Below are 19150 nucleotides of genomic sequence, written 5' to 3' on the forward strand. Positions count from 1 at the left end.
GCCGAGAGACGGCTCGTATCTCGAAAACCTCCTTAGTCAGGACACTCGTAAGTCAAGGCCCCACTGTATTACGTTTTTATTATTATAGATTGACTATATACTGTACTTTACATCCCCATGAGTGTTTTATAACTACCTATTTGCACTTCTTAATCCCTTCCACTTTTCACCCAACTTCCCAAAACCCCTCCCCTCTGGCAACTATCAGTTTGTTCTAAGTATCTTTGAGACTGTTTCTGTTTTATTTGTTCATTTATTTTGTGTGATTTTTTAATTCCACATATAAGTAAAATCATGTGGTATTTGTCTTTTTCTGTCTGTCTTATTTCATTTAGCATAGAGTCTAGGTCCATCCATGTTGTCACAAATGGTAAGATTTCATTCTCTTTTTTTAAGCCGAGTAATATACCATTGTATATATGTACCACTTCTTCTTATCCATTCATATACCAATGGACACAGGTTGCTTCCATATCTTGGCTATTGTAAATAATGCTGCAATGAACATAGGGATGCATATACCTTTTCAAATTAGTGTTTTTGGATTTTTTTGGATAAATACTCAGAAGTAAGATTTCTGGGTCATATGCTAGTGCTATTTTCAATATTTTGAGGAACCTCCATGCTGTTTCCTATAATGGCTGCACCAGTCTGCATTCCCACCAGCAGTGTACTAGGGCTCCCTTTTCTCCACATCCTCGCCAACACTTGTTTGTTGAATTATTGATAGCAGCCATTCTGACAGGTGGGAAGTGATATCTCATTGTGGTTTTAATTTGCATTTCTCTGATGATTAGTGATAGTAAGCATATGTCCTCTTTGGAAAATGTTTATTTAGTTCTTCTCCCCATTTTTTAATCTGATTGTCTTTTGGGGTTTAAGTTGTATGAGTTTCTTATATATTTTGGATATCAACCCTTTATTGGATGTATCATTGGTGCATATCTTCTCCTATTCAGTGGGTTGTCTTTTCATTTTGTTGATGGTTGCCCAACTTTTTAGTTTGATGTAGTCCTGTTTGTTTATTTTTTTCTTTTGTTTCCCTTGCCTGGGGAGATGTATAAAAAAAAAATATTACTGAGAGAATGTCAGAGGGTTTACTGCCTATGTTTTCTTCTAGGTGTTTATGGTTTCAAGTCTTACATTTTAAGTCTTTAATCCACTTTGAGTTTATTCTTGTGTATGGCGTAAGAAGGTATTCTAGCTTCAAATTTTGCATGTATCTGTCCAATTTTCCCACTTGTTAAAGAGACTGTCTTCACCCCATTGTTCATTCTTGCCTACTTTAAGCGATAGCTAATTTTCTTTCTTAACTTTTCAATCAAAACAGATGCATAATGTTAACAAAAATTTATATTAAAGTGAACTGTAAAAAATAAGGACAAAAATTAAAACTCCTAAAGACAATCTGGGCTTAAAGTCAATTTTTTAAAACCAGGAAATTAAACAACTAAGAGATAACAATTTCAGAGACTATATTAGCCATGCACGAAGCCTGACATCTGGTTACAAAACCTTGAGAAAGAGAACAGAGGAACAGAGATTCCAAAGAAATACTGTATGCATATTTACTAGAAATTATGAAAAAAAAGTAATGTAAGTACATTTTCCAGGGCTTCCAGCACACTGAGCAATCTTGGAAGGTCCTAAATTTCTGGCAACAACACACCTCACACTTCATTGTTTTAGAAGACCAAGGGTACAAGAATATTCAAAAACCTAATGAAAGGATAAAACACTTTTCTCACCAATAATAAGAATTAGACTAATATCTGAATGCCCACCAGAGGCTAGAAAACCATGATAAAATAGCTTCAAATATCAAGGCAATGTGATTTCCAACGGAGCCATGTAGTGGCCCGATGCAACAAGTGGGTAAGATTATATCCAACACAGAAGGACAGAATTTGATGCCCACAATCCACATCTTTAGGAACCTAACTCGAGGTTAAGCTAAGGGGGAAAGAGAGGGGAAACGCCAAGGGGAAGACATGGGGATGAAAAGCAGTGGAGCCACCGCAAAGCGCCGTGACAGGAAATCAGGCCTAGGAAACAGGCGGGTCAGAGGAGAAACAGCAGGGCCCCGGGCGAGTTTCCCAGGGAACATAAAGGCAGGGCAAAGTGTCATTGGGTGCAGAGGGCAGAAAAAATGAGCATATAAGAAAAGCTAATGGTACAAAAAAAAGTGAGAGGCAATTTTAAATCTAGAAAAAACAAAAAGAAGTTTCCATGTGAATCATATTTACATAGTTACAATAATGGAAATACTGGTTTTAACTGTTCTCTCTGAGAATCAACTTGTAGATAAATCCCAAACAACTCAGTTACATTTCTGGAATAGAATGTAAACAAAATCAACCTCACTTTTCTAAAAATGAGAAGTACAGGTGGCAGAAGCTGGAGGAAGAGGGTAGGCGAGGAGCGGTACCATGTCTACCGCCGTGTTTATTAAGGGAAGAGTTCAGAGACATTGTCTGTAATTGATGGAACAATAGCCATATGTAACTATGGTGTATGTGTAAAGATAGGGGAGAAAATAATATTATTAAAATTGGGGACTTGAGGAAGAAAAGATAAATGTGGGTGTGAAATTATGAATAAGCTAAATCCTCATCTACATAGTCCAAACTCAAAATATAATGTCTAAAATGGAAAATTTTATAGATTGCACCATAAGTATATTATTTACAGCCACCGAAAGAAGTACCTTAACAAGTTCAAAATTATTGCCTCCAAGAATTTAGGAGCAAAAATGATGGAACAGGGTATCATGGAGTTTTCATTTATAAACCCTTCCAACACTTTAATTCTTTAATTGCATATATTATTCCAATAAATAAATTTATTATAAAGAAATTCAATTTGATTCCATTCAAAAAATATTGGCTGCCTTCTTTTCTGTTCTCCTCTTTACTTAGGTCTAACCTAAGCTCAGCCCACAGTTCAGGAACTGGGGGAGGAGAGTGTGCTTAACCCCTAACTTGTCCTTAAGCCCCGACAGCCACCACCTCCAACACCTGGTCTGGCCGACCAGGCCTGAGATGCCTAAGGGGGCCCGGCTGCTGCAGTGAGGCTCTCCCTGAGGGCCAGGGCATCAAGAAGGCCTACGTGAGAAAGGGCACAACTGCCTGGCAAGTGCAGTGGCTGAGACACCCTCAGACTGTGCCGTGCAAAAGGAGAGAGAGGCTCTGAGCAGCTGTAAAGGCTGCTCATGAGGTCCTGGCTGCTTACTATACCTCTGTCTTTAAGAATGCATCCTAACGTCTGTGCTTACATGCAAAGATAGCAGCAATGTACATTTTTTTGAAAATATGGTTTTATTTTTAAAATTCCTTTTTAGTTTGTAAAAACTCAATGTGAGCATAAAATGAATACACAATCAGCAGCTGGGTGGGCAGTGTTTATGTATGTCAAATAGGTTAATTTCATTAGGCCTGCCTTCCCAATCTTTTATCGCATTGAGCTGCTTGGATGACTTGAGACCAAGAGCTGGGTAGCTTCTGGTTTCCCTTTACTCCTAGAGTGTAGTCGCTCCGGGTCTTAAGCCTCGCAGGTGACCACAGTGCTCCTACCTCTAATCCTGGGGACATGTCTCTTGAGAGCAGTCCTTCCAGCCCCGCCAGCAGAGCCGCACTCCTGGCCCTGGGCCTGGATGTCTCTGCGCAGGGAGAGAGGCACCCGCACAGGCTGGGCCCCGCAGAGGCCTCCTCCGGAAGGTTGCCCCTGCTCCAGGCTCACGTGCTCTACTCTGTTCTGTGTGTGGCGCATGGCAGCTGGTTAACCCACTGCTCTCTCTGTCCCTGGCAGGGAGGGAATGGGGTTTCCCCTGCAGACCTTGACCCTGCATCACCTCTGGCTGGAGGCCCAAGCTCACTGAAGTTGCTCTTGCTCTGGGTCTTATCTATGAACAAAGCCCGTTGCCGCCGGTGCCTGTGGGAGCCCTGCCTTTCTCAGTCATGCAGGCAACTGCAAGCCACGCGTGATGTGACTGACAGCCCGGGACTGCTGCTCTGGGCGTGGGACAGCAGGCATCACCTGTTCCACATCAGCACGTCCTGACTCTGGTTTTTGTTCCTCTGGCCCAGCAAAGGGGCCAAAGGTTTTCTTTAGCTCTCACCTGCCATTCCTGGGCTCACCGATGCCTCCGGGAGGTAGCAGTCCCACACGGCAGTCTCGCCTCCGGATTTGTGTCTTCCCCTTGGCCAGGGCCTGGCACTTCTGCGCTCCCTTGCTGATCCTCTGTGGCTTCAGGAGGATTTTTTCAAACCTGTCTGGCTTTTGAACGTGTCCAAGAATAGAGAAGCAACCCAAACGACCTCATCCGTCCCTACAGAAGTCCTTCATTAGGGATGATGGCTACTTTCCTTTTCACTGTGTTTTGTCTTGTCTGCATCTTTTACTGTGAAAATGTATTGCTTTTTTATTCCTTTATAATCAGAAATAAAGCCCTGTTTCATTTACTAAAGGTAGTTCAATAAAAGAGAATCCACAGAAATGCCCGAATTCTAGGACTCTGTTCCATCCTATTATGCTATATTTTAGTCCGTAAGCATCCAGTCAGCTCTCAGTGGGATCAGCTGGTGCGAGTGTGGTGAGATGACCCTTGCTGTAAAAATGTGGTCTTTGCTTATTTTCTTTAATAAAAATATATTTTACTGGGAAAGGAAGAAAAAAGTAATCACTTAATTTTAGTTCAAAGCATTTTCTCTTAATAATCCTGTCAAGTTCACTTGCTGTTGAACACAGTCCAGTGTCTTTTCATGCTGAGAAAAGATGTTCACTGTGAGGCAATTAGCAGCAAGCAGCTGGGAAAGCCCTCCTGCTCAGTCTACCACCCGCGCACAGCAAATCCAGCCCAAGTCCTGCCTCAGCCACACAGCCTCCCAGGCCCGTGGCCAGCACTGATGTCTTCCCTCTAAAACGGGCTCAGAGTGGCCCCTGCCTCACTGACTTAGCTTTGTAAACATGGGCTCAGAACCTCTGGGAAGGCAATGTGTGAAGCAGGGCGCTAGCATGACTGGACTGACTCCATCTTGAGGCCTACTAAGCGCCAAGTGCGGCCACTGTGCTTTCCTGCTAGGCTGCCTGCAGCACCTGGTCAGGGGAGCGCGGAAGCGGAGGGCCTGGGTCCCTGCAGTGGATGTGACAAATATTTAAAAGTTTGTTTGTCACATTAACTGTGATGCGTTGTCACAACCCAGCAGACACTAAAGGACTCTATGGACACTGAACACAGAGCAAGCAAGCTGCGCCCCACCCTCCCGCGATGAGCCGTGCTGCCCGCCGCTGTGTCTGATGTGGCGTGGCGGCCGCTGGCATTCCCAGGTCTTGCTGTCTCGAGCTGGTTCAGCAGTTGTCCTTGCAGGACGTGGACCCCTGCACATCGAGGCCTCCGTGACTCACCTGTCCTGACGGCTCCAAGTGACCAGCCAGCAGTCACTGCTCTGAGTGTAGATGGGACCCGAGGGCATTGGGACTCCTGGACTTGCGGTTCGTTAACCCCCAGTACTGATGTGCGTGTTCTGATGTGCTTGTGATTTGGATTAAACCCTGCACACTGAGGCCTCCATGACTCGCCTGTCCTGACGGCTCCAAGCGACCAGCCAGCAGTCACTGCTCTTGGGACTCCTGGACTTGCGGTTCATTAACCCCCAATACTTGTGTGCGTGTTCTGATGTGCTTGTGATTTGGATTAAACTTGCAAGTAATAAAAACATCACCTGTGTTGGCTCACTGTGGTTACTTGGTGTTGGGAACCTAGAGGGCCAAGTGACCACCTAGGGTCCCAGCCTCAACCAGGCCCTGGTACTGTCCGGGGTCAGAACATCAAGGGCTCACAGGAAAGACTATACCGCAACCAGAGTGCCCTCGACACAATCTCTAAGGTGTAGAACATTCTTCAGGGAGAAACTACAAGTCTGATCCTTAAGGATTCTCATGCCTATTCACTCTGCTTCCCTAACTCTTTGAAAGGGACCAGACTTGTTGCTTCCTTTTTATTTTCCCCACAGATTCTTTTTTAAATGCTGAGCACACAGTAGGAACTTAACAGAATTAGTTGAATGGCTTAAAAGAAGGACAAAACATCAGTAAAAGGTGGTTACTCTATATGGGCGCCAAGTCCATATTCAAAGTGAACGGGCAGATACCAGCCTGAATCAGGGTCTTCTCACTGTTACAGGAAAAGGAGGGCGGGGCTGCTACTTCGAGATGGCAAACCAAGGTGGTGCCTCCGTTTCTCCTTCCTCCTGCAACCTAGTAGTAAGGGGTTTCGATTTGGTTTTTTGGATTTTTAATCACAAGTACAAGACAGAAAAGCACACAGAACAAGAGGCATCAGTAAGGGAAAGATTCAAACCAATGTAGAAAAATAGAAGCAGTTGGAATGTGAAGTATATACGTGAACACATGTCAAACCTGAGCCATAGGTAGATGGGTGTCTTAATATTTTGCACAGTTAAAACATTTCAAAATCATAAAAATTAAAATTAAAGGGATGTAAACCTGAAACTAATATAATATTGTATGTCAACTGTAATTGAAAAATAGAAACATTATTTAATAAAAAGACACTCTCTTGTGAACAGGCTTAGAGAGACAGGCAATGTTTAAAGCAGAACAAGCCCTGGCCCTGGCCGGATGCCTCACAGCTGGTTAGAGCGTCATCCAGACACCCCAAGGGTGTGGGTTTGATCCCTGGTCAAGGCACATCCAAGAATCAACCAATGAATGCATAGGCAAACTGCTATTTCTCTCTCTTACAAAATCAATCAATAAATGCAAATAAAGCAAGAATAGAATGCTCTCAAATGAAGGAATCAGAGAACAAGACATCTCCTGCAAGATGCAAATCTGAGAGTGGAAATTCACAACCCAATAGAAGACACATGCACATATTGGAGGAAGTCTCCAAACGCATGCAGAGAAGGAAGAGAGAACAGAGAGAGAAAAGGGGAAAAAAGAAAAGACACGAGGAGATTCAATTCAAGAGGCTCCGAATCCAGAAGAAACACTTCAAAAAGATGGACTGAGGAAATTACGAACGAAATATTAGAAGACAGTCCTGTGAAGGCAACTCCTCCTCCCCACCTCCTTCCCCCCCACCCCCCCAGGCCCGGTTTGCAGAGGGCTGCTGGCTGCTCCGCAGTGCCCAGTGTGGGCGGGCACTGACCCTGCTTTCCTGACCTCCTGCCTCGGGACACGGCACTTCAGCGCTCCTCCCCCCCTTCTGACAAGAGGGCTTCCTCTCAGCAGAGGGATCACAGCCCCACTGTATGCTCTCAGCAAAGAAAAGACAAGCCTGCTATTTTCTCCACAGCTGGGCCTTGGACAAAACCTAAGGACGAGACGCCAGACTTCACCTGAGCACCAGGCCCAGCGAAGGGGAGGGCTGTGGTGTGAGCTGGAGGCGGGACCTGCAGAGGAGACTGCAGTGAGAGACGCCTCCCTTTCCTCACTGGAGAGAGAAACTCAACTGGGGTCAGTGTGACTATTCACCCAGGAACTGCTTCCCCTGAATCTAGGCCTTCCCACATCGTTGCAACGGTTGATACTTTCACTCCAGGTGTTGTGCTGATCTCCACGTGCCCGAGGCCCCACGATAAGACCAGACCCCAGACTGTTTAAGCTGAACAGCTCTCCCACCACACGGGACTCTTGGGGCCGAATGTGTGTGTGAGATGAACGTTCCAGGATATTCATTCCCTCGTTACTTACACTGAAGGAAAACCCAAGGTCTCCTGAGATGGAAGTGGTTCAACAGAGTGTAGTATATTTACACCATATATTGCAGTTATTTAAAATTATTGATCCTGAGGAATGTTTAAGGGCATGGGGAAATGGCCACAGAATAATATCAAATGGAAAACACAGGATAAATATAACTTACACAATACAAGTCCAGTTTGAAAAAAAGGAGTAAGTGTGTTTATATACATTTATGCACACGCACGTGTTCTTATATATGTCTACTAGGAAATACTCTTAAAATGTTAACTGCATTTATGTCTCTGCAGTGGGATTGTGGATACAATTTATTTAGTTACCTATATGTTTCCTAACCTTCTAAATTTTTGGCAGAGAATATATGTCATTTTATGATTGGAGAGAAAAATCATTATAAAAGAGGAAAGCCCTGTCTACCAGGAATCAGATTCTCTTCTCTTAACATGAAGCACTGAAAATAACGCCTCCCCGAGGTCAAGTTTCCCGCAGACGCTCCCCTCTCTTCCTTCTTGCTCCCCTCAGTGGAAAACCTAAAAAATCGGGCAGAACCAGGCTGGCCGGCCAGCTGCTGACTGCACATAGGGCTGGCGCACCGGTGACAGCTCAGCTGCAGGAGCATCTGGGTGGCACAGAAGGAGAACAGAAGCCATGCACCAATTTCACTGGCATTTTAAGCTTCACTGGGCACCTTTCCACTCACTCACCTGGACGCCCGATGCTGTATCCATGTTCTTCACCCGCGGAACCCACCTAGTGCGAACCAGCTGGCTGGCATTACCTGTGCGTGATGGGCGATCCCGAGAGAATTGCTGTGTGGAAGCAGGTTGGCAAGGCTGCAAGTTCATGACTACCCTCTGGATGAAAGGAACTGCTCGGCACTCACTGAGGCCTGCGGTCTTTCCAGGCTGTGGACTTGGACGGTCTCGCCTGAAACATTTATTTTTTAATATTTTTCATTGATTTTTAGGAAGAGAGGAAGGGAGAGGGGAGGGAGAGAGAAACATTGATGTGAGAGTGGAACATCGATCGGCTACCTCTAGCACCAGGGATTGAGCCTGCAGCCTGGGCATGTGCCCTGGCCAGGAATTGAACCTGGGACCTTTTGGTGCTTGGGATGACACCCAACCAACTGAGCCACACTGGCCAGGGCTTGAAGCACTTTCTGCAGCTCCTGTCTCCACCCTAACATCACAAGCCAGCCTCTGCCAAACACCTGGGCCCCTTTGGTGAGTGGCCACCCATGTGGACTTAGCTTGTCACTTGCATTAATCCCAACTTGGAAAGGAAAGAGGGGCTATCCTCTAGCCGAGCTGTGCCCATTCCCCTTGGTCATTTCATTGTCATGAAGAAGAATTTGATACAGCACATGAGGGCTGCATTCAAGGCAGAGAGAATCCAGTTCTAAACCACTGGATGCAACACCCGAGATGGACAAGCAGGGACCGGCAGTGTGGCCGGAGCAAAGACACAGAGCATTTACTGGGAAGTAAAAAGTCTGTCACTTCACTGCCGCCCTCATCTGATCTGGTTGTGAGAATGTGCTGGCTGCTTCCGCCTGGGTTCCGGGTTAACATTTCACAGCCTTTCCATCTTCCACTCCTTTCATGCATGTGCTCATTCATTCTTCCAGGGGTGCCAAGTTTGTGTCAAGACTGTTACTCTTAAATCAGCAGACCAGGATGTCACTCCTTTTTGTGTATGCCGTGCCCTCACCTCCGGGCTCTCCTCCTATCTGCTGATCTAAACACCACCCTTCTTCACGACCCACCCCTGCCCGGACCTCCTCCATCAGGCTTGCCTCCCCTGGCGCTCCAGTGATCAGAGAGACTCCGACCTCTGAACTTGCTCTGCACTCACTGAGGCCTGTAGTCTTTCAAGACTGCGGACTTGGATTGTCTCACCTGAAACACATTTTAAAAAAATATTTTTATTGATATTTAGAGAAAGAGGTAGGCAGAAGGTGAGGGAGAGGGAGAGAGAAAGATACATTGATGTGAGAGTGGAACATCGATCGGCTGCCTCCTGCACACCACCCACCAGGGATCGAGCCTGCAACCTGGACATGTGCCCTGTCCAGGAATCGAACCAGTGAGCCCTTGGTACATGGGACAACACCCAACCAACTGAGTCACACCGACCAGGGCTTGAAACACTTTCTGCAGCTCCTGTCTCCACCCTAACATCACATGCCAGCCTCTGGCAAACACCTGGGCCCCTAAAAATGGGCTGGAGTCACGGAGACCTGACCTTGAGTCCCAGTTACACACTACACAAGTTCCTTCACTATTTGTTGGATTCTTCCCATACTTGCTTGCTTTCTTCCTATGGATATACAGAGTCTCTGCCTCATGCAGGCAGCATCACCGGAGAGAGAGAGTGACGTGTCCCAGGTTTCCCAGCATCCCCTGCCGGTGACTCTGCGTGGGGCACCTTGCTAGAGGCACTGTAACAACGCTACACGTGGCACCAGGACGAAGATTAGGGAAAACCATATCAAGCAGCTTTAAAAATGTAAAATAGATGGTCAAAGTACATTTTTACTTAAAGATTTCTTTCTTACATGGACAGACAATAGTGCAGAGAAGGCCTGGGGAGGGGATGGGAGAGGGGGGAGGGGTCAATGGGCAGTGGGAAAAGGGGGACATCTGTAATACTTTCAACAATAAAAATAAAATCTTTAATAGATTTATTTCTTAAATTAATTGTATTTCTGTTTATCTGTAACATGACACATGAAGAAAACTTCACAGTTTAAACAAAAGGAAATATGCATACATGCATACATATATATGATATGTATTACATTAGTATATATACTCTATGTAGTACTATATCTTGATGTATACCGTATATCTTAAGGCATAGTATATCTTAGAAGTTATAGAGACTGAGAAAAGAGCAAGGCTAGAAAATTAAGCAATAATGAGATTTTGTTGCTAACATTTTGTTGATGTCCAAGAAAGAGATCCCAAGATAATATTAAGAGAAAAAGGACACTACATTGTATGAGCAGCATAAATATTATGCATATATGATAGATAAAGACTGGAAGGAAGATGTTAATCTGCTGTCTCTGTGCTGAGTTTTGGATTATTTTCATTTTCTCTAGTTAAAAAAATCTTCATCAAATATAAATGGAGCCTAAACTGCTTAAAAGAAAGGGAGCAGTGTTTCTATAATGAGGTGAATTCCAGATTATAGCAAGAAGACAGAATGCAGCATAGCAAAGACATTGGTGTAAAGATTCAATGGCCCCACCCCCGGTAGAAGGGAGCTGGACTTGGTTAAGATCCAACATAAGAAACCCAGGAGCAGAGGGGGTAAACATGCCAGACAGAGAAGACAGGTGATGGGGTTGGAAATAGGTGTGTCTCTAGGGCTCAGACGAAGAGGCTGGGTTGGAGATGGAGAGCACTCCCTGCCATTCCTAAAGGGGGAGACAATAGTAGGGGATAAAGATTTACTGAGTTAAATGTGAGCAAAATGGAGAATCCAAGGAAGGAGGCGCCGGGCCTTTCATGAAGACATGAAGACTACAGGGGCGTGAGAGGAGTGGCCTTGGGAGACTTTTATTGAGCTTTCAAAAGAAGCCAAGGGAAATGGACTTGGCTGGGTGAGAGTGAAGGGTGTGTCCATCATGCCAGAACCCTCACATGATGCCAGGTGGAAGGGAATTCCTCAGATTTCCTGGGGAAGGAGTGGTCCCAGCCTCAGGCAGAGGCAAGGAATCTCATGCCCTGCCTTCCCATGGTCTAGCTCTGGTCTCTAAGCAGAAATCATAGTTTCTCTGAAATTTTTCATCCTGGCCTATTCTTCTCCCTTTTTATTTTGCTATACTACTCTCATTCCTGGAGTAATATACTAGTACAGTTCAACCTTGAGAAACACAGGCTTGAACTGCCTGGGTCTACTTATATGCAAATGTTTTCAATAAATATAGTCAACCCTCCAAATCCACAAGTTCCACCAACCGCACATGAAAAGGAGTATTGTTGATCCAAGGTTGGAATCTGTGGCTGCAGAGAGCCACTGTATGCACTGACATGTGCCATTTTATGTCAGAGACTTGATAGAGCATCCTCAGGTTTTGGCATCCACAGGGATCAGGGAACCAATCCCTCAAGGGTACCAAGGGCCAACTGTAGTTAAGCTTTGGGGGAGTCAAAAGTTATAAATGGATTTTTTACTGCATGAGGGTTGGTAGCCCTAACCCCTGCATTGCTCAAGGGTCAACTGTGTGCAAATGTGTGTGTGTGAGTGTATGTGCACGCACATGCGCATGCACGCATCAGGACAGAAATCTGTCTGCCTGTCCCATGTTCATCCTCAGAACCTTCAGGAACAGTATTTCTAGACCAACAGTATACCGGTTATGCTATGAGAAGAGTTTTTCTTGGCTTGCAGGTGCTACATACTGAAGAATGAAAGATACAGGATGGAATGGAACTTGTCAAAACATATTCAGGATTCAACAGCTTGGGAAAGAGAGAGAAGGGTGGAGGGGGAAGAAGAAAGAAGATGGAGGCAGAGCTGCCTGGCCCCTCTGATCCGCCTTCAGGCCATCCTGAGCATGGACTGAGGGGCAGGGGAGGGAACAGTGAAGAAATGTCAAAGCACCTTCTAGACTAAGTACATTTGCAAAATTAAGTATTTAATCTTTTTGAAAATTGTAAATACTCTGTCTTCTTATGTAGACCCTACTTTCAAATTTTAACAGAAATTTTATTACGTTTTGCACATAAAGGTGCACCTTCCCACTTCTATCTGGAGAAGACTGTGAAGAGCCATGTCCTTCACCATCACACGCTGGGGAGGGAGACATTGAATGGTGGGGTTGAGCATTAGTCCTGGGGGTGTTCAAGCCACTGCTTTCCTCCCAGGTCAGCTCCAGCGGGGGGCGCTGCAGCAGCCAGCATTCTGCCCCCAGAAGGCAGAGCAGACTCACACGCACAAGAAACACAGGAGCAAACAGGAAACCAAGCCTGGAAAGAAGTGGCGCGGGAGGATGGGCTGCCCTGCTGCCTTCACCGCACAAAATCTAACCACAGTGTCGCTTAGCAATACAAGACGTGATGGTGGGGAAACACTGCCGGGCCTCCATGCGTGCTTGGCTTTCAAAGAGAATTGGAGCCAAAGAATATGAGTCTCAATGCATTCAGTTAGGGTGCTTAATGCTTTGGCACAACTAGCAATTTCCTCTGCAGAGAAACAGAAACTGAAGGTTAGACCACCCTATGTGCCAGGAATCCTCTCACGGGCAGACCAATGGAAACCGTCTGTTTCCAGACAGATCTGGCTCAAGCCAAACCCTTGGTTAAAGAGCGTCTAGAAAGCCAGGCATAACTTCTGTGATCTCACATTCTGACTCACTTGGAAACTGCCCATTAGCAGGGAGAATATAGCACAAAGAAGAGGCCTTAGAGAACAGACCCAAGACCTGGAAGTAGGAGATAAGAGAGACTTTAGGAAGAACCCAGCTCAATAATTAAAACTGGCCCCAAATTGAGCTACGCGATGAAGGTTGAGCATTCTGCTCCTAGATGTGATCCAAGCAGAGGCTGGAGAGGCAGTGAAACTCCTGAGCAAGATGAGGTGAAGAGTGGTCCAGCAGTTCCTTCCTACAGCGCCCCTCAACCTTCCTGCGTCCCATCCTGAGTTTAAGACAGCATGGCAGCATGGAAAGACCTTCAGGTCAGACAAATCTGAATAGTCTGTCCCTTACTGATTGTGTGAACTTGAGTGAGTTACCGCATCTCTCTGCCTCTAAATCTATCTGTGAAGTGGGAGACTGCTCCCTCCACTGCAGTGTATGGTGATCAATAGAAATAGCATGAATCAAGTGGGTGTCCTGCAAATAGAATAGTAGCGATTATCGTTAGGCAAATGAGGAAGAGATGGGAGGATTTGACTGCAAGAGACCTTAGATCATCTAGTCTGTCTTCCTCACTTTATGCTGGAGAATATCAAAGTCTAGGAAGTGCAAGTAACCTTCCCCAAATATGACAAAAAGTTAGTGGTCAATATTAAATACCAGTGTATTTCTACTCATAAATACCACTTTCTTCCCACCACTCAGTTTAACAGCTACATAGAAACCCCATTCCACCAAAGACCCCCTTTCAAGCTCTGGATGTGGCGTTTATCAACCACCACATTCTGTACAAATAGTGAGGTGATGGAGGAAAGAGAAGATTCACACCCATGAGCAGCTCACGGCTCCTTTATGTGGGAGCCAGAGATGTTTACTACCATCTGTAGAGATTAAGATGACACAATGGGAGGCGGCCAGGACCCCACAGTCTCTAAACCCAGATGCTGAATGGAACATGCGTATGGGACTGAAGTCTTGTGAGTTTATTTGAAGCCTGGACATTGCTCTTGCTTCTAGCCCAGAGCTGCCCGGCTGCCTTCACAGACACAAATCTAATCTCATAGGAAATGCTTATGATGTTGGCCACAGCCCCGGGACATTCCAATTGGTAGCGGCCTCCTGCATCCTAGGAGGTTTCTATAAAAAGACACAATCACTTGTAAAATTAGATGCACACATTTTTTTTTTTTTACCAACTCCTTCCTTCTTCTCTGAGGCCCAGCCATGGCCCTCATGTCAGCCACTTGAATTTATTTTAAGATCCTCCCTTGACCATTCAAAGAACCCTCCACAAAGAAACTTCCTCAGCCAGCTGAATGTAGGTGGGCATAACTAGAGCTTCGGGTGAGTGTGCGTGGCCACATACCCATTATCTCGGGGTACCTTAAGCCTCAGTCGTCTCTATCCAGGTGATGGCACTGGATGAGTCATTTTAACTCGTGGGGTTCCGTTTCCTCACCTGTGAGCAGGGAGAATAAGACTGAGCAGTTATGAAACAGTGCTCCCCGGAGCCCTGGCACTTCCGCACGGTGCTTCAGGTCCTGGCTCCGGGCTGGGGGCTCTCCTCTCCCTCACTCTCACTTCTGCTCTCGCCTTTTAAATGTTGGCTTCCCATCGATTTTAACTGAAAGGAGAGCTCCACTGCGTTGAAAAGAACTGGTGTTTCCTAAAGACTCTCCCAGCCGGAAGCTTCTCTAACTTCCCGACATCCCATCTTTACAGAGGACACGGACCCGGCGGCGACTCCGAGCCAAGCTCAGCATAGAAGCCTTTTTATTTCAAGACTGATTTTCTTTTTTTTTTTTGGCAACATGACTTGAAGTGAATCGATGCTCACAAATTCTTGTTACAAGAGGGCAATGCTCACCTTCTCTTTTTAAGACCGTGTCGAGTGTTCTCCACATTGAACGCTCTCACTTACCCGACAGGAACAATGCCGTCTTTTGTAGACTTACCAGCGGACCATCTCAGAGGAAATCCTTTTATCTGAGTCTTCCACCCGATAGCACTGTCTTTGATCTTTCCAACTTCTCTCTTTTCTGGTTTTCCTTGTCCATTTCTGGTGCTCCACTTTTTTCAAGACTAAACCTCTGAAATGCTTCACATTGTTTCCATTCAGAGGCAGATTTCAAATGAAAACTACTTTCTTTGATTTCAGGTAGTGTGTTTTGTTGTTCTTTATAAAAAGAGCTTAAAGTTCCTCTATAACTATTGTGAGTAATTTGTCCTTCTTAATTTGAATGTAACTTGAACTAGTTCTTATTGAAATGTCCCTCCCCTTATCTTAGGACCACTGACTGGCCAGCCATATGCAAAACTGTAGCGGTGAAGGGGGAGATGGGGAATCTCTTGGAAAGACGGCAAATGATGAGACAGGAAGACCTGGGTATATGCTTGGGAACTGAAACAATGGCCTATTCATCTTTTTTTTTTATACAAGACCCATTTAATTATCTATTCACAGACAAGAAAAGGGAGGAATGCTCATTTAAAATATTTTTCTTTTTAAAAAATGCATCTTCATTGTTGAAAGTATTACAGATGTCTCCCTCTTATTGCCCATTGATCCCCTCAACCCTGTCCCGCCTCCTCCCCAAGGCCTTCACCAACTACTGTTTGCCCATAGGTTATGCATATCTGCATGTGAGTTCTTTGGTTAATCTCTTCCCATTCCCCCTTACCTCTGAAATACATCAGACTGCGGCATGCTTCAATGTCTCTGGATCTATTTTGTTTGTCAGTTTATTTTGTTCATTGGATTCTGAATATAAGCAAGATCGTGTGGTATTTGTCTTTCTCTGACTGGCTTATTTCACTTAGCATAATACTCTCCAGGTCCCTCCATGCTGTCTCAAAGGGTAAGAGATCCTTCTTTTTTACAGCTGAAAAGTATTCCATGGTGTAAATGTACCACAGCTTTTCTATCCACTCATCTACTGTTGGGCACTTGGACTGTTTCCAGATCTTAGCTATTGTGAATTGTGCTGCTGTGGACATAGGGACGCATACATTCCTTCTGATTGCTGTTTTGGGATTCTTAGGATATATTCCTAGAAGCAGGGTCACTGGATCAAATGGCAGTTCCATTTTTAATCTTTTTGAGGAAACCACACTGTTTTCCACAGTGGTTGCACCAGTATGCTTCATTTGTGTTCCTCTTGGCACTTAAAACAGGGTGTTGGTACTACTAATTGGATAGCAAAGGTATGTTAAACTTTCTCCTCCATAAACCGTCACTTCACCATTTTATCCCAATAACTAACAAGAGGTGCAGACACCTCCTGAGGACAGAAACTCAGTACAAAGTTCAGCTGCACAAAGTTGAAGGAAGCTCTTCATGGTGATTTTGTAGTTCAACACTTGCTTTTATTCCTATGATTCCCTCACTTTTCTCTCCTGAAAATACGATATTCTTTCTCATTTTGAGTTGTACATAAGCACTCAAAATTTGACTCTTTGTAGAGTTAGATAGGCCTGAATTTGAATCTCTCCTATCGTATTTCTCCACTATCCAAATGTGAGTACATTGCAGGGGTTATAAGACATAACTTGATTACTTTGGTTATAAATTGGAGATGGATGGATGTGCAAGATTTGAAAGATCTTTCTAAGAAGAATGAAAATTACCAGAAATGATAACTATGTGATAAATGCATATTTTTTATTGTTACTTAATACCTTTAAAGATGGTTGTTTAAAAAATAATATGTAATGCAGTATGGGTTTTATAACATGAGGAATGAAATGAATAACTAATAGCACAGAGACTAAAGGGGAGAAATTGAAGTACACTGCTATAGGATTTTTACACTAAACAAGTAACGGTATTATGTTACAAGGTGGCAGACTGAGAGATAAAATTAAAATTTATATTATAAACCTTAAAGCAATCACTGAAAAACAAAAGATTGTTGCTAATAAGCAAAGTAGAAAGGTTATTGCAAACAAACCAACATACTATAAAATTGAATAAAAACTAATACATAATGAAAAATAATAAGAGAATGATGATATAATTTAATTATATCACATTTAATTGTAAAAGACTAAATGCTTCCACACTAAAATTATAAACAGAACAAGGATGTCCACTCTCACCATTTCTATTGCCTATTGTACTGGAAGTTCGAGCCAGTGCAATAAGGAGAAAATAAAAGTTTTTATATTATAATAAAATACATCAATCTGTCTTTATTCAGAGACAACATGGTCATCTGTAAGAAAAAGCCAATGAAATCTACTAAAAGCTACAAACATTAATACATGCATTTAGCAACATTGCAAAATACAAGATCAATATACAAAGATCAATTGTGTTTCTATAGATTAACAATAAAAAATCAAAATAAAATTAAAAACATATTCTTTAAAACATCAAAAAATAACAAACACTTAGGGATAACTCTGACAAAATATGTGCAAGAAGTTTATACTGAAAATTCCTTGCCAGGAGAAATTAAGAAGATCTAAATAAATGGAGAGATATATTATTCATGAATCAGAAGATTCAATATTGTTAAATTGTTAATTCTTTCCAAATTGATCTATAGCAGTGATTTTCAATCTTGTTCATCTCATAGCACACATAAACTAATTACTAAAATTCTGTGGCACACCAAAAAGTATATAATATTTTTGACAATCTGACAAAAAAGTAGGTATAATTATTCATTCACACTGGACAGTAATTGTTATGTTGGCTGTTGTCATTTTTTTATTTGACAATCTAAGGAAAAAGAGGTCAGTGCCCCTGACTAAATATTCAGGTATTGCATATTTTAAAAATTCTTGTAGCACACCGATTGAAAATTGCTGATCTATAGACTCAACATAATCCTAAGCAAAAATCCCAGCAGACATATTTGTAAAGCAAATTATCAAATTGAAGAACAGATTATCAAATCCTGTGGAAATGCTGAGAATCTAGGTAGGCCACAACAAGTTTGAGAAAGAAGGACACGTTAGAGGACTAACACTGCCTGCTTCCAAGGTTTGTTATAGAGCAGGCTTATCAGTACAGTGTGGTGCCAGCTTCTGGGTAGACAGATCAATGGAACAGCGCAGAGTCCAGAAATGAACCCATCCATCGACAGACAATTGACTTTCAACAAAGACGCAAAGACAATTCAGTGGGGAAAGAATAGTCCTTACAACAGATGGTGCTGGGACAATTGGATATCAAAATGCAAGACAGCTTCAATCCATACATTATGCCATATGTGAAAATTTACTCAAAATGGGTCATAGATATATGTAAAACTCAAAACTCCAAAACTTCCAAAAGACAACAGAAAATAAATTTTATAAAGTTGGGTTAACGATGCTACAGTGAATAACCTTATGCACATTTATGTTATATTGCTGGAGGTGTGTACCACTTTATATTCTCACCAGCAATGTATCCAAACACTGCTTTCACTTGGATATGTGATTTCACTTTAATATATGATTTTTATATATTTCATATGTAAAAATATAAGTGTCTGGGCTTTACTTCCAGAGATTCCTTTTGAAACAGTCTGTGGTATGGATGAGGCATCCATAGTTATTAAAACCTCCCAGATGGCTTTGTTGTACAAACAAAATTGAACAAAAAGACTTTAAGTGAACTCCAAAATGTTGTAGAGGAAGAGAAGGAAAAGCAGATCCTGAAAAGGAGACAGAGAAGATGGAAAGAAGAGAAAAGAGTGTCACAGAAGGCAAGGGCAAGAGGAGACAAGAGTGGTTAATGGCATCAAATGTCTGTGACTTTGTGATTTATAATAAGAAATATATATTTGGCCCTAGCCGGTTTGGCTCAATGGATAGAGCGTTGGCCTGCGGACTGAAGGGTCCCAGGTTCGATTCCGGTCAAGGGCACATGCCCGGGTTGCGGGCTCGATCCCCAGTGGGGGACGTGAAGGAGGCAGCCAATCAATGATTCTCTCTCATCATTGATGTTTCTTTCTATCTCTCTCTCCCTCTTCCTTCCTCTCTGAAATACATACATATATATATATACTAGAGGCCCGGTGCACAAAAATTTGTGCACTCAGGGGGGAGGGGGGGGTCACT

The sequence above is a fragment of the Myotis brandtii genome, unplaced genomic scaffold, assembly GCF_000412655.1.
Source record: "Myotis brandtii unplaced genomic scaffold, ASM41265v1 scaffold1103, whole genome shotgun sequence".
NCBI lineage: Eukaryota > Metazoa > Chordata > Mammalia > Chiroptera > Vespertilionidae > Myotis > Myotis brandtii.